This window comes from Leuciscus leuciscus, assembly GCF_965113295.1.
Source record: "Leuciscus leuciscus genome assembly, chromosome: 22".
In the NCBI taxonomy this organism is placed as follows: Eukaryota; Metazoa; Chordata; class Actinopteri; order Cypriniformes; family Leuciscidae; genus Leuciscus; species Leuciscus leuciscus.
Window position 1 is genome coordinate 35138517 of NC_138746.1, and position 15573 is coordinate 35154089.

The following is a 15573-nucleotide window of genomic DNA, read 5'->3' on the forward strand; positions in this document are numbered from 1 at the left end:
CCGGTTCGCCCGCTTGCCTTGCCTGCTTGGGGGACGATACCTGTTCTCCCTCTGTTCGAGCCGCGCAAACCGCGCCGCTCACAGGGGATGTCAGGAGCGGGCGGTCACGGGGCTAGCTTTCTCTCTCCCTCTGTTCAAGCCGCGCAAACTGCGCCGCTCACAAGGGAGGCTGGAAGCGGACGGTCGGGGTTAGTTTTCTTTACGTTATAAGAAAGCTACCCTGCCTCTGCGCCCCATTCATGCGTCACTCACCGGCGAAAGGAGAAAGGAGTGTTTTTAGTCCCTCCGAGGATGGACTGACCTTCAATTTCTCATACATTTCCCAGTTCCCTGATCATGCGACTGGAAATATCAATATTGCAGCAAACGAGCTTGTTTTAATACAAGCGCGCCTGCAAGCAAACGCCGAAGAAAACATGTTGACGCTCGTGCATCCGAAAGCCTTTGTGTTCCCCCCTCTGGCTCAGTGGCGAAATCATAGGTTTTCCTCACGAGAGACCGGTGTTCGAATCCCGGTCTAGTGGCAGTTAAAATTATGCCGCCAATGCTTCGCTCTGTCAGTTCCCTGAAAAGCGACTGCAGATGTGCATTTTGCAGCCAACGAGCGCGTTGTACAACCCGCTCGCCTGCACCCAAACACCGTTTCTATGGTTTCCGTGCGTCACTGGCGAAAGGAGAAAAGAGAGTGTTTCTGGTCCCGCCGCGGACGGACCGACCTCCTCTTTCTCGTACATTTCTCATTCCCCTCTGAAGTTCGGGCGACTGGAAATGTCAGTATTGCAGTGAGCAAGCCTGTTGTAATACACGCATGCCTGCAAACAAACGCCAGCACGTTGACGCTCTCTGATAATACTCGCGCTAACTGAGTTACAATGTGTCTCCCCCTGTGGCCCAGTGGCAGACTCTCAGGTTTTTGCGCGCGAGAGACCCGCGTTCGATCCCGGGTCTACCGGCAGATAAAATTATGCCGTCAATGCTCGCTCTGTCAGTTCCCTGAAAAGGCGACTGCAGATGTGTATTTTGCAGCCAACGAGCGCGTTGTACAACCCGCTCGCCTGCACCCAAACACCGTTTCTATGGTATTCCGTGCGTCACTGGCGTAAGGAAAAAAGGGAGTTTTCTGGTCCCGCTGCGGACGGACCGATCTCCTTTTTCCTATACATTTCCCATTCCCCTCTGAAATTCAGGCGACTGGAAATGTCAATATTGCAGTGAACGAGCCTGTTGTAATGCACGCAGGCCTGCAATAAACGCCAGCATGTTGACGCTCTCTGTTTCTATGGCAACTTCTCGCTCGTTCAGTTCCAGTAAATGTGACTGTTCCAGTGTATTCTGCAGTAAACAAGTCGGCGACGCAGCACGCTTGCCTGCACACAAACGCCGCTTTTACGGCTACCCAGATAAATCCCATAACTGTGAATTTTCTGGTGTCCCGGCCACGGCCGATGGTGTTTTATGTGTAGAAAGAATGCCCACTGCCCAGTGCCCATCTCTACACACAAGCACAGCCCGTCACACAGGGCTCGCGCACATGAATCGACTCAAACGCTTCAAACATGGTGAATGTGCCCACTACCCAGTGCCCACTAACACCACGTTATGCATGTCTCACGGTTTCTGTAAAAACGAAACCAACGTGCATTCGCTTCACTCAAGCGAACGATGCTTTCGGTGTGATAAATGTGCCCGCTGTCCCGCGCCCACATCCACACATAGACATGACAGTTCCTACGGGAACCGCCCAGCACTCCCCCTCGCGGTTGACCACCGCAGAGGAGTCGAGCGCGGGCAATCTGCCCGCTGTTATCAGCGCGCCCCATGCCTCAAATGTCACGAGCGCGACGCTTGTGTTACAGCACGCCGAAGCTTCTCCATCGCTGAGCGAGCGGAGCACGCTTCGTATTCAACCCCTAGCTATTCATGCAGACGCATGGGCAAAGCTGCCCGGGGTTTCGAAGTGGGTGCTGGACATTATAAAAAGAGGCTATTCGCTACAGTTTCGCCGACGCCCTCGCCGCTATGCGGCGCGCGTCGAGACCACGGTAAAAGCAGAAGTAGCACATTTACTTCGAGCCGAAGTGGCGAAACTATTGAACAAAGGGGCCATAGAGCCTCTCTCTCAAGTTCAGAGCGAAGGAGGGCTATACAGCAGATACTTCCTGGTACCGAAAAAAGACGGGGGTCTCAGACCCATACTAGATCTGAAGCAACTGAACAGAGTGCTTTCAGATTTGTGTCAATAGATCTGAAAGACGCGTATTTTCAAATACAGATAGCGTCACGTCACAGGCGATATTTGAGATTCGCCTTCGAGGGCCAGGCATATCAGGACACAGTCCTGCCGTTTGGTTTGTCCCTGGCACCCCGTACGTTTACGAAGTGCATGGATGCGGCACTCGCACCCCTCAGAATGAGAGGCATGCGAGTACTGAACTATTTGGACGATTGGCTGATTCTAGCGCAATCTCGCTCAGTGCTTATAGAACACACGACCGTTTTACTCGATCACCTCGAGAATTTGGGTCTCAGTGTCAATTGGGCGAAGAGCTCTCCGTCACCCAGTCAGAAGATATCTTTCCTGGGCACAGAATTGGACTCGCTGTCCATGATAGGGCGACTATCACCACAGCGCGCGGTAGACATTCAACGCACAGCGAACTCGTTCCGCTGCGGCGCATCTGTCCCGCTCAAGAAATTTTCAGAAGATGCTGGGTCTCATGGCCTCAGCATCATCAGTGCTCCAGCTGGGCCTGCTCCGCATGCGCCCGCTGCAGTTTTGGCTGAAAGCGCGAGTCCCACGCCGAGCGTGGGCATCCGGTTTGCTTCGCCTCAGGGTCAATCAGAAGTGCGTCACAGCTCTGAAACCTTGGAGAGCGAACGACTGGTACCAGTCAGGTGTAAGCCTGGGGACTTCCTCGAGGGTGAAAGTGGTGTCCACGGACGCGTCCAACTCGGGATGGGGAGCGCTGCTCGAGGGCAGACCGTTCTTCGGCCAGTGGTCGGAACGGGAGAAGCTCCTGCACATAAACTGCCTCGAAATGCTGGCAGTAAACAACGCGCTGACGCATTTTTGTCCCCAAATAAAAGGACGCCACGTCCTGGTCCGTCCGGACAACATGTCTGTGGTGTCCTACATAAATCGCCAGGGCGGCCTCAGGTCCAGGAACCTGTACAGGCTAGCAGAACGCCTCCTGGTATGGGCTCAGCGCAACCTGCGCTCGCTCAGAGCAGCGCACGTGTCAGGGCTCCTGAATATAGGACCAGACAGACTGTCCAGGAACAATGTTCCGGCAGGCGAATGGTCTCTACACCCACAGACAGTCCAACTGCTGTGGAAGAAATTCAGCAGAGCGGAAGTAGACCTGTTTGCGTCTCAAGAAAATGCTCACTGTCCGGAATTTTTCTCCAAGAGCAGGGACGTGCTGGCCCATGTGTGGCCCCGCCGCCCGCTCTATGCTTTTCCCCCCGTCTCTCTCCTGCCTCAGGTGATAGAGCGGATCAGGGAAGAAGGATGCTCAGTATTGCTGGTAGCACCGTTCTGGGAAAACCAACCTTGGTTCCCAGTCGTGATGCAGTTAGCAAGTACTGCCCCGTGGCCAGTACCAGTGAGGAGATACCTCCTCTCACAGGCCCACGGCTCGATCTGGCATCCTCACCCGGAATTATGGTCCCTTCATGTCTGGGCCATCAACGGGTACATGTTGGACTCCCTAAAGGAGTATTAAACACGATCACGCAGGCTAGAGCTCCGTCTACGAGACGGCTCTACTCCTCGAAATGGTCAGTGTTTTCGGGCTGGTGCACAGCCCGTGGCGTGTCACCCACAGACTGTGGAGTGACAGAGGTGTTTTCCTTCCTACAAGAGCTGTTGGACAAGGGCAGGGCCCCCTCCACGCTCAAAGTTTATGTGGCGGCTATAGCAGCGTTCTCAGGAACAACGCTTGGTCAGTCAATAGGAAGGAACGATTTAGTCATCCGCTTCCTTAGAGGGGCTAAGAGACTGAATCCTCCCAGACCTCCCGCAGTCCCCGTATGGGACCTTTCTACTGTTCTGGAAGCCATGAAAGGTGCGCCATTCGAGCCTTTACAGTCAATTGATTTGAAACATCTGTCTTTCAAGACTGTGTTTCTTCTGGCTCTCGCTTCAGTGAAGCGCATAGGGGACTTACACGCGCTCTCTGTGAGCGCGACGTGCATGGAGTTTGGGCCTAATGACTCGAAAGTTATACTCAAACCTAAGCACGGTTATGTTCCAAAATCCCTCAACACACCGTTTAGGGCGCAGGTTATCTCCCTGTCAGCCCTACCGGTCCCTGATGAGGAAAGAGACGCGGGCCTCCTTTGCCCAGTCAGGGCATTACGAGCTTATGTGTCTCGCTCGTCTGTTTTCAGACAGACGGAGCAGCTCTTTGTTTCGTTTAGCGGGCGTTCTAAGGGACTAGCCGCGTCGAAACAGAACCTATCCAGATGGATAGTTGATGCTATAGCGCTGGCATACGCCTCCAAGGGCATGCAGTGCCCGTTGGGTGTCAGAGCGCACTCCACGAGAGGCATGGCCTCTTCGTGGGCCTGGTCGAGTGGGATTGCCTTGCAAGATATTTGTACGGCGGCAGGCTGGGCCTCCCCGTCTACATTTATAAGGTTCTATAACCTAGAGGTTCCCGCCCTGCAGGCCAGGCTGCTGTCGGTCTAAGTTAACCAGTATTATCTGACCTGATGCTATCAGCTCGATGAATGCTGCGTCTACTGAGCACAGCTCGATGATCGACAGTGAAAAGCAGCAGCACGAGATGTGCCTGGGCAAACTGTGTAAGACCCACATTTCCCCATCAGTTCAGGCCGTACCCCGCCCTGTCTGTATGATGAAATTCGCGTCTAATCGACGCTGCCATATGTGGAAGAGTGCGGCTTCGCCCCTCCCTCTTCCCGGACTCCCTGTGAGTTCCCTGAGTGATTGTGCACTATATGAACCCCGGGTTTTTGCCCTTCGGGCTTTGGTGTCAGATCTCAGCATGCACGGCGTTTTGCATTGGGTCCCCTAGCGTAAGATATCTTACGCAGTACGAGAGACCTCTCGTAAGAGAACGTACTCGGTTACTAACGTAACCTCGGTTCTCTCTAGAAGAGGGAACGAGTACTGCGTATCTTGCCGTGCATGCACACGCTCTGGTTGCTTCGATGATGAAAAACCAGATAATAGCTGCCTGCGAGCGGTATTTATAGGCCTAGACCACGCCCATTTCGGCGGGACGCAGCGGGCGTGAAGTGCCCTGATTGGGTCTGGCGTCACGCCAGGCCTCGCTCGATAGGCTGCTGCAGTTGCCGCAGAGCAGCCAATAGGCGCGCGAGCTGCCTCGCCTATGTCTGCATGCTGCCGCAGCGCGTTTTGCATTATTACAAAATTAAGGATAATTTTTGGCTTCAATATCTCGCGGAAAAAGGATTTTCCCCTAGCGTAAGATATCTTACGCAGTACTCGTTCCCTCTTCTAGAGAGAACCGAGGTTACGTTAGTAACCGAGTACGTTTTTCTGCTCAGCAGAGCAAGAACTAATAGTCCAAGTTTATTCGGAATTTTAATGTTTAATTAAAACGCCAGGGAACACCTCAAAGTCTGCAAAAGCCAGGAGAGAGGGCTGGCAAAAAGTATCAGACAATTTAAATCGGTAACACTTTATTTTGATAGTCCGTTTGTTGAGACTATACTAGTTATTAGTAGCCATTCAGTAGCTTGTCAACAGTGCATCAGTTGACATTTAACAACACTGTTTCAACAGACAAGTAACATACATTCAACTGACTGCCTATAGACTATAAGGTACAATTCAAGTGTTAATCTACAGATTTTACGAAAAAGTGCCTGTTGACTGTCAATGATATTTTGCAACAGGTTATTAACCAATTGGCGACTAACTTTCAATTGTCAACTAACTTTCTGTAGATTGAGTACCAACAACTCAAGATCAATCTGTCAGTTAAATGTCAACAGTCATGTCAGCATATGAAGTATATGATACTGTATATCCTACTCAAGGGGTCTCATATGCATCAAATTAATAATTATTTTAGCTGATTTAAAAATGTTTTAACCATTTGTAGATAATCTGTTGATAGTCAACTAAAGATTACATGTAGTTGCTTATTTGTTGCTTGTCAACAAATAAATTGTTTATGATCAGTAGACTATTAATAGACATTCTCAACTAAGCGTTAGTAGATATATTTTAGGACTATCTAAAGTGAAAAAGAGTTTATGGTAACGCTTTAGTTTACAGCCCGGAAAGTACTGCGTAATTACGCCGAAATTACAGCGTACCTTTCGGTAATTATAGTGTACATGTAATTATAAGGGAACAATTTATAATATTAGGGGAATAAAGGGGTAACAACCAGGAAAAGTACTGCGTAAGTACACAGAATTTACAGTGTACCTTTCGGTAATTATAGTGTACTTATAAAGTACGTACGTGTAATTATAAGGGAACAATTTATAATATTAGGGGAATAAAGGGTTAACAACCAGGAAAAGTACTGTGTAAGTACACCGAATTTACAGTGTACCTTTCGGTAATTTTTTTTTTTTTTTTTTTGCTGACGACACAACATTGTTTCTAAAAGATAAACATCAAATTCCATTAGCTTTACATTCTATTGACCAGTTTTCTAAAGCCTCGGGGCTACATTTAAACCTAAACAAATGTGTAATGTTAACATTGCATGAGTCTCCTTTGCTGTCATTATCCAATATACAAATTAAAAAGGAAGTGAAATATCTGGGGAACCTTTCGGTAATTATAGTGTACTTATAAAGTACGTATGTGTAATTATAAGGGAACAATTTATAATATTATGGGGAATAAAGGGTTAACAACCAGGAAAAGTACTGCGTAAGTACACCGAATTTACAGTGTACCTTTCGGTAATTATAGTGTACTTATAAAGTACGTAGCCTATATGTAATTATAAGGGAACAATTTATAATATTTGGGGAATAAAGGGGTAACAACCAGGAAAAATACAAATAATATGCAGTATTTCATAACTTCGGGCTAACTATTCAAATATTACATGATATGGCCTATAAGCTACATGCAAAACAACAATTTTATGTTTGAGAGCAATTTAGCGAGAACACACATTCACTGAATTGGCTCGATCACACTCCTCTCCACATATAGCTGGTGTGTGGTGATTGAACTGGCGTCGTAGTACCATCATCCAAATGGATTCTGCAAACTGTGGTGATTCAGAAGAGACCTCTGAAATGGTTGTAAAGTGCGCTGGGTCTTCATTCAATCATAATCATACACCATATCTTTTTGGAATAATACATAGGTATTAAAATATATTTAGGACTAGGTATTTTTTTAACCACGGGGTACATATTCTATCATTTCATGATGCATGATGGAGATTACTGAACAACAAAACTTGAAATTCAGGGGAATGAGTTAATGAGTTTCTGCTATGGTTTAATTTAGAATTTTCAATATAGGTTACTTACCTTAAGAAATAAAAACAGGAGTACAGGATTTTGTTGGGTCATCAAGCAAAATTTAAAATAGGCAAGGCAACTATAGTGAAAACAAGGCAAGCAAAACTAGAACTATTTTCACAGTTACTGTGTAAATATACCATTGTTTTGTGTTGTTACAGTGTAAGTCACACTTGTTACCCCTTGTTTCACATAGTTACAGAGTAGTTACAACATCTGCGGGCTGTAAATTAAAGTGGCACTTGTTACCCCCTTGTTTCATGTAGTTACAGAGTAGTTACAACATATGCGGGCTGTAAATTAAAGTGGCACTTATTACCCCCTTGTTTCACGTAGTTACAGAGTAATTACAACATCTGCGGGCTGTAAATTAAAGTGGCACTTGTTACCCCCTTGTTTCATGTAGTTACAGAGTAGTTACAACATATGCGGGCTGTAAATTAAAGTGGCACTTGTTACCCCCTTGTTTCACGTAGTTACAGAGTAGTTACAACATCTGCGGGCTGTAAATTAAAGTGGAACTTGTTACCCCCTTGTTTCACGTAGTTACAGAGTAATTACAACATCTGCGGGCTGTAAATTAAAGTGGAACTTGTTACCCCCTTGTTTCACGTAGTTACAGAGTAGTTACAACATCTGCGGGCTGTAAATTAAAGTGGCACTTGTTACCCCCTTGTTTCACGTAGTTACAGAGTAATTACAACATCTGCGGGCTGTAAATTAAAGTGGCACTTGTTACCCCCTTGTTTCACGTAGTTACAGAGTAGTTACAACATCCGCGGGCTGTAAATTAAAGTGGCACTTGTTACACCCTTGTTTTGTATAGTTTTAGGGTAAGTTTAATATTAAAGTAATGGTGCAGATAAACCTAACTTCAGCCAAAGTTATCAACAAAGAAATAAAATACAATTTTAAAAGCATAGTAGAAAGACCTTAATTTAACCCAAAACAAGTTTATTTAAAACAAAAATATTTATCCGAACAATTTTAAAAGAACAACAAGAAACTGTAAAAATAACAAATAACGAACGAACAATTCAACAAAAGAACGTCAATTTAAGGATTAAGTATTTAATAAAACAATTAACGCCTACATTTATTTTTTAAAGGTAACAGCTTGTTTGCTGCCTTCATTTTTTCAATTTTAATTTTGAGCTGGGGGCAAGAAGAAAGGAATTGCTGCAAATATTTTCCATAAGACTGCAAGGTTGTCCCTGCAGTATAGGGAGGCACAGTCAGGGCTTCTCCCTCTGATGCTATTGCCACCTGTAATCACACAAGTAGAGAAATATATATATATATATATATATTTAGCAGAATGTCAAAAAACATTTTTATTGAACTTTAATGTTAAGTTCTCTCACGTGGATTGCACTAATCTGCCTTCAAAAATTTGATTTAAAAAGCCTAGTCTCTATATTAATCTGAAATACTGCATTAATTGAAAAATGTATTTACATAATATGTAAAAAAAAATGGGGGAGTTTCATTTTCAGGTGTCCAGTCACGTTTGAGTGCAAAGAACACAAGTGTGACTCCCAAATGAGGAACAGGCAAGAATAGAAATTGATCAGCAAAAAATATATGTAAATTTCATCTGGACTTAAGTAAAACATATCCAAAGGAATATTTTAAATATTTGATGTAGTTTGTATTTTATGAGTTGTACATCCTAGGATATATTGCCCTATTAAGGTATTAAAAAGGCCAAAGTCATCAATATTCTTATGATTTATTTGATATATATGACAGGTCTAAGTGTCCTGAAATTTAGGCATATATATATATATATATATACCTAAAGGATTATTAGGAACACCTGTTCAATTTCTCATTAATGCAATTATCTAATCATCCAATCACATGGCAGTTGCTTCAATGCATTTAGGGGTGTGGTCCTGGTCAAGACAATCTCCTGAACTCCAAACTGAATGTCAGAATGGGAAAGAAAGGTGATTTAGGCAATTTTGAGCGTGGCATGGTTGTTGGTGCCAGACGGGCCGGTCTGAGTATTTCACAATCTGCTCAGTTACTGGGATTCACGCACAACCATTTCTAGGGTTTACAAAGAATGGTGTGAAAAGGGAAAAACATCCAGTATGCGGCAGTGTGGGCAAAAATGCCTTGTTGATGCTAGAGGTCAGAGGAGAATGGGCCGACTGATTCAAGCTGATAGAAGAGCAACTTTGACTGAAATAACCACTCGTTACAACCGAGGTATGCAGCAAAGCATTTGTGAAGCCACAACACGCACAACCTTGAGGCGGATGGGCTACAACAGCAGAAGACCCCACCGGGTACCACTCATCTCCACTACAAATAGGAAAAAGAGGCTACAATTTGCACGAGCTCACAAAAATTGGACAGTTGAAGACTGGACAAATGTTGCCTGGTCTGATGAGTCTCGATTTCTGTTGAGACATTCAGATGGTAGAGTCAGAATTTGGCGTAAACAGAATGAGAACATGGATCCATCATGCCTTGTTACCACTGTGCAGGCTGGTGGTGGTGGTGTAATGGTGTGGGGGATGTTTTCTTGACACACTTTAGGCCCCTTAGTGCCAATTGGGCATCGTTTAAATGCCATGGCCTACCTGAGCATTGTTTCTGACCATGTCCATCCCTTTATGACCACCATGTACCCATCCTCTGATGGCTACTTCCAGCAGGATAATGCACCATGTCACAAAGCTCGAATCATTTCAAATTGGTTTCTTGAACATGACAATGAGTTCACTGTACTAAAATGGCCCCCACAGTCACCAGATCTCAACCCAATAGAGCATCTTTGGGATGTGGTGGAACGAAGCTTTGTGCCCTGGATGTGCATCCCACAAATCTCCATCAACTGCAAGATGCTATCCTATCAATATGGGCCAACATTTCTAAAGAATGCTTTCAGCACCTTGTTGAATCAATGCCACGTAGAATTAAGGCAGTTCTGAAGGCGAAAGGGGATCAAACACAGTATTAGTATGGTGTTCCTAATAATCCTTTAGGTGAGTGTATATATATATATATATATATATATATATATATATATATATATATATATATATATATTATATTTTTTCACTGCTGAACAATTTTTCACATCTTCAGCCTCAGGGGTGGGCAACTCTAGCCCAGGGTTTAGCTCCATTTCTAAGCAATCATTTAATCTGATTTATGATACAACAATAATTTTCAAAGTAATCCTGAAGACTTTGGTAAGATGTTTCAGTTGTGTTTGATCAGGGTTGGACCCAAACTCTGCAGGATGGAGAAGGATTGGACAACCCTGTTCTACCATAAAATAAGCTGTGTGAAACGCTGAAAGAAAATAATCTTGTTAAAAATGCAAAGATGTAATCAACTTAACATAATATATATATATATATATATATATATATATATATATATATATATATATATATATTTACATTTAAATATTACCATTTGCACAATTTTTAACTCATTGAGAAGGGGGAGTGTACAGGCCAGGAGGGCCTACAAGGATCTTCTCTAAGTGTCCCGGCCCTGGAACGAGATTTCTACTGCCCCCAAAAACAATAGGGAAGCCTTTTAGCATAACACTATAATTCAACAAGTGTTTTGTGTACTTCGCTGTGTAACGTTATGTTCCATGATAATGAAAGGGAGAGAGAGAGAGAGTTTATGAATAAGACTTTAATGCGCACTTCTTATACTGTGTTTATTCAGTTCTTAGTGATTTTCTGCAGTAAAACGTACTCGGTTACTAACGTAACCTCGGTTCTCTCTAGAAGAGGGAACGAGTACTGCGTAAGATATCTTACGCTAGGGGAAAATCCTTTTTCCGCGAGATATTGAAGCCAAAAATTATCCTTAATTTTGTAATAATGCAAAACGCGTTGCGGCAGCATGCAGACATAGGTGAGGCAGCTCGTGCGCCTATTGGCTGCTCTGCGGCAACTGCAGCAGCCCATCGAGCGAGGCCTGGCGTGACGCCAGACCCAATCAGGGCACTTCGCGCCCGCTGCGTCACGTCCCGCCGAAATGGGCGTGGTCTAGGCCTATAAATACCGCTCGCAGGCAGCTATTATCTGGTTTTTCATCATCGAAGCAACCAGAGCGTGTGCATGCACGGCAAGATACGCAGTACTCGTTCCCTCTTCTAGAGAGAACCGAGGTTACGTTAGTAACCGATTACGTTCTCTTACGAGAGGTCTCTCGTACTGCGTAAGATATCTTACGCTAGGGGACCCAATGCAAAACGCCGTGCATGCTGAGATCTGACACCAAAGACCCAAGGGCGAAAGCCCGGGGTACATATAGTGCACAATCACTCAGGGAACTCACAGGGAGTCCGGGAAGAGGGAGGGGCGAAGCCGCACTCTTCCACATATGGCAGCGTCGCTGAGACGCGAATTTCATCATACAGACAGGGCGGGGTACGGCCTGAACTGATGGGGGAATGTGGGTCTTACACAGTTTGCCCAGGCACATCTCGTGCTGCTACTTTTCACTGTCGAACATTGAGCTGTGCTCAGTAGACGCAGCATTCTGAGCTGATAGCATCAGGTCAGATAATACTGGTAAACTTAGACCGACAGCAGCCTGGCCTGCAGGGCGGGAACCTCTAGGTTATAGAACCTTATAAATGTAGACGGGGAGGCCCAGCCTGCCGCCATACAAATATCTTGCAAGGCAATCCCACTTGACCAGGCCCACGAAGAGGCCATGCTTCTCGTGGAGTGCGCTCTGACACCCAACGGGCACTGCATGCCCTTGGAGGCGTATGCCAGCGCTATAGCATCAACTATCCATCTGGATAGGCTCTGTTTCGACGCGGCTAGTCCCTTAGAACGTCCGCTAAATGAAACCAAGAGCTGCTCCGTCTGTCTGAAAACAGACGAGCGAGACACATAAGCTCGTAATGCCCTGACTGGGCAAAGGCGGCTCGCGTCTCTTTCCTCATCAGGGACCGGTAGGGCTGACAGGGAGATAACCTGCGCCCTAAACGGTGTGTTGAGGGATTTTGGAACATAACCGTGCTTAGGTTTGAGTATAACTTTTGAGTCATTAGGCCCAAACTCCATGCACGCCGCGCTCACAGAGAGCGCGTGTAGATCCCCTATGCGCTTCACTGAAGCGAGAGCCAGCAGAAACACAGTCTTGAAAGACAGGAGTTTCAAATCAATTGACTGTAAAGGCTCAAATGGCGCACCTTTCATGGCTTCCAGAACCGTAGAAAGGTCCCATACGGGGACTGAGGGAGGTCTGGGAGGATTCAGTCTCTTAGCCCCTCTAAGGAAGCGGATGACTAAATCGTTCCTTCCTATTGACTGACCAAGCGTTGTTCCTGAGAACGCTGCTATAGCCGCCACATAAACTTTGAGCGTGGAGGGGGCCCTGCCCTCATCCAACAGCTCTTGTAGGAAGGAAAGCACCTCCGTCACACCACAGTCTGTGGGTGACACACCACGGGCTGTGCACCAGCCCGAAAACACTGACCATTTCGAGGAGCAGAGCCGTCTCGTAGACGGAGCTCTAGCCTGCGTGATCGTGTTTAATACTCCTTTAGGGAGTCCAACATGTACCCGTTGATGGCCCAGACATGAAGGGACCATAGTTCCGGGTGAGGATGCCAGATCGAGCCGTCGGCCTGTGAGAGGAGGTCTCTCCTCACTGGTACTGGCCACGGGGCAGTACTTGCTAACTGCATCACGACTGGGAACCAAGGTTGGTTTTCCCAGAACGGTGCTACCAGCAATACTGAGCATCCTTCTTCCCTGATCCGCTCTATCACCTGAGGCAGGAGAGAGACGGGGGGAAAAGCATAGAGCGGGCGGCGGGGCCACACATGGGCCAGCGCGTCCCTGGTCTTGGAGAAAAATTCCGGACAGTGAGCGTTTTCTTGAGACGCGAACAGGTCTACTTCCGCTCTGCCGAATTTCTTCCACAGCAGTTGGACTGTCTGTGGGTGTAGAGACCATTCGCCTGCCGGAACATTGTTCCTGGACAGTCTGTCTGGTCCTATATTCAGGAGCCCTGGCACGTGCGCTGCTCTGAGCGAGCGCAGGTTGCACTGAGCCCATACCAGGAGGCGTTCTGCCAGCCTGTACAGGTTCCTGGACCTGAGGCCGCCCTGGCGATTTATGTAGGACACCACAGACATGTTGTCCGAACGGACCAAGACGTGGCGTCCTTTTATTTGGGGACAAAAACGCGTCAACGCGTTGTCTACTGCCAGCATTTCGAGGCAGTTTATGTGCAGGAGCTTTTCCCGTTCCGACCACTGGCCGAAGAACGGTCTGCCCTCGAGCAGCGCTCCCCATCCCGAGGTGGACGCGTCCGTTGACACCACTTTCACCCTCGAGGAAGTCCCCAGGCTTACACCTGATTGGTACCAGTCGTTCGCTCTCCAAGGTTTCAGAGCTGTGACGCACTTCTGATTGACCCTGAGGCGAAGCGAACCGGATGCCCACGCTCTGCGTGGGACTCGCGCTTTCAGCCAAAACTGCAGCGGGCGCATGCGGAGCAGGCCCAGCTGGAGCACTGATGATGCTGAGACCATGAGACCTAGCATCTTCTGAAATTTCTTGAGCGGGACAGACGCGCCGCAGCGAAACGAGTTCGCTGTGAGTTGAATGTCTACCGCGCGCTGCGGTGATAGTTGCGCTATCATGGACAGCGAGTCCAATTCTGTGCCCAGGAAAGATATCTTCTGACTGGGTGACAGAGAGCTCTTCGCCCAATTGACACTGAGACCCAAATTCTCGAGGTGATCGATTAAAATGGTCGTGTGTTCTATGAGCACTGAGCGAGATTGCGCTAGAATCAGCCAATCGTCCAAATAGTTCAGTAATCGCATGCCTCTCATTCTGAGGGGTGCGAACGCCGCATCCATGCACTTCGTAAATGTACGGGGTGCCAGGGACAAACCGAACGGCAGGACTGTGTACTGATATGCCTGGCCCTCGAAGGCGAATCTCAAATATCGCCTGTGACGTGACGCTATCTGTATTTGAAAATACGCGTCTTTCAGATCTATTGACACAAACCAATCTCCTTGGCGAATCTGCACAAGGATTTGTCTGGTCGTGAGCATCCTGAATTGTCGCTTCACGAGCACTTTGTTCAGTTGCCTTAGATCTAGTATGGGTCTGAGACCCCCGTCTTTTTTCGGTACCAGGAAGTATCTGCTGTATAGCCCTCCTTCGCTCTGAACTTGAGAGAGAGGCTCTATGGCCCCTTTGCTCAATAGTTTCGCCACTTCGGCTCGAAGTAAATGTGCTACTTCTGTTTTTACCGTGGTCTCGACGCGCGCCGCATAGCGGTGAGGGCGTTGGCGAAACTGTAGCGAATAGCCTCTTTTTATAATGTTCAGCACCCACTTCGAAACCCCGGGCAGCTTTGCCCATGCGTCTGCATGGATAGCTAGGGGTTGAATATGAAGCGCGCTCCGCTCACTCAGCGATGGAGAAGCTTCGGCGTGCTGCAACACAAGCGCGTGAAGCGAGTGCACGTTGGTTTCGTTTTTACAGAAACCGTGAGACATGCATAACGTGGTGTTAGTGGGCACTGGGTAGTGGGCACATTCACCATGTTTGAAGCGCAACCGATCTGAGTCGGTTTTATGTGCACGAGCCCTGTGTGACAGGCTGTGCTTGTGTGTAGAGATGGGCACTGGGCAGTGGGCATTCTTACTACACATGAGACACCATCGGCCGTGGCCGGGACACCAGAAAATACACTCTTTTGGGGATTTATCTGGGTAGCCGTGAAAACGGCATTTGTGTGCAGGCAAGCGGGTGACAGAACCGGCTTGTTGGCTGCAGAAAACACTGGAACAGTCACATTTGCTGGAACTGGACGAGCGAATAGCTTTGGTGTGAGTCTGGCCGCAGCGGGACTTGAACACCGTCGTTTTCCTAGTTGTGCTAGGACGACTTCGGGGCCTCGGGCTTCACCGTAATCCTAGGTCGCGGGCCACGCACGGCGGGGCGGCGACCGGATGAGCGGGAGCGCGGTCTCGCGCTTCGGGCCTGGCGGCGCTGTGAAGTGGAGGCAGTGGACGGTGGCTGTGGCTGTGAGCTCTGACCAGACGGTTTCGCA